The 674-nt window shown below is 52.2% G+C and overlaps 1 non-coding gene across 1 annotated transcript; it reads right to left on the bottom strand.

Moving 5' to 3' along the window:
- Window positions 1-243: 243 nt before the first annotated feature.
- Window positions 244-316, bottom strand: trnav-cac (transfer RNA valine (anticodon CAC)). The gene has a single exon. It is a non-coding gene; the product is annotated as a tRNA-Val (tRNA).
- Window positions 317-674: the final 358 nt, after the last annotated feature.

Here is a 674-nt window from a genome sequence, read left to right as displayed (position 1 = left end):
AGAAAGGACTGCCTTTCACTTCTCTGTTTTCTTTCACAGCGTCGTGCACCTTTTTATTGCTCTCGCTTTCAGAGCCTCCGCACGCACACGACTCGACATCAGGAAGCACATTGAAGTGAAAGCAGGATGCGCTGCGACTTGCACTGTGCAGATCCCGCCACACTAAGAGGTGAGTGGGTCTGTTCGATCACAGCGCTAGGCGAATCCCCAATCCCCTTTTTGTGCCTGGCGACAAAAGAAGGCTGTTTCCGCCCGGTTTCAAACCGGGGACATTTCGCGTGTGAGGCGAACGTGATAACCACTACACTACGGAAACGGTGGTAAGACGTGTGATTCAGCTGCTTCCAGTGCCTTTATTGGAGTGCGCTGATGGACCGTGCTCTCTCTCCAGAGACCAGCACGCCTGTCATGGACGGAGCAGGAAAGGCGGCGCCACATTCTACAGCCCTCTCCACGCAATCGACGAAATCGGGCTACTGCAGTGGAGAAAATCGCCTCTCCAGAAAGTGCAAATATCATCTTGGAGACTATAAATCCTATTGCCAAAGGTCAGCCCTGTCTACCAGAGTAACCTTCCCACAGCGATGATCAGCTCGTCTCACACAAGAGAAGTTTCGGTTGGAAACAATCGCCCCCTCTTCTCGCACGTTTTGCACGTTCGAGTAGTTTTAATG

The sequence above is a fragment of the Lepisosteus oculatus genome, chromosome 14 (assembly GCF_040954835.1).
Source record: "Lepisosteus oculatus isolate fLepOcu1 chromosome 14, fLepOcu1.hap2, whole genome shotgun sequence".
Lineage (NCBI taxonomy): Eukaryota > Metazoa > Chordata > Actinopteri > Semionotiformes > Lepisosteidae > Lepisosteus > Lepisosteus oculatus.
The sequence above is the reverse complement of the archived record's forward strand: the minus strand, read 5'-3'. Positions and strand labels throughout refer to the sequence as shown.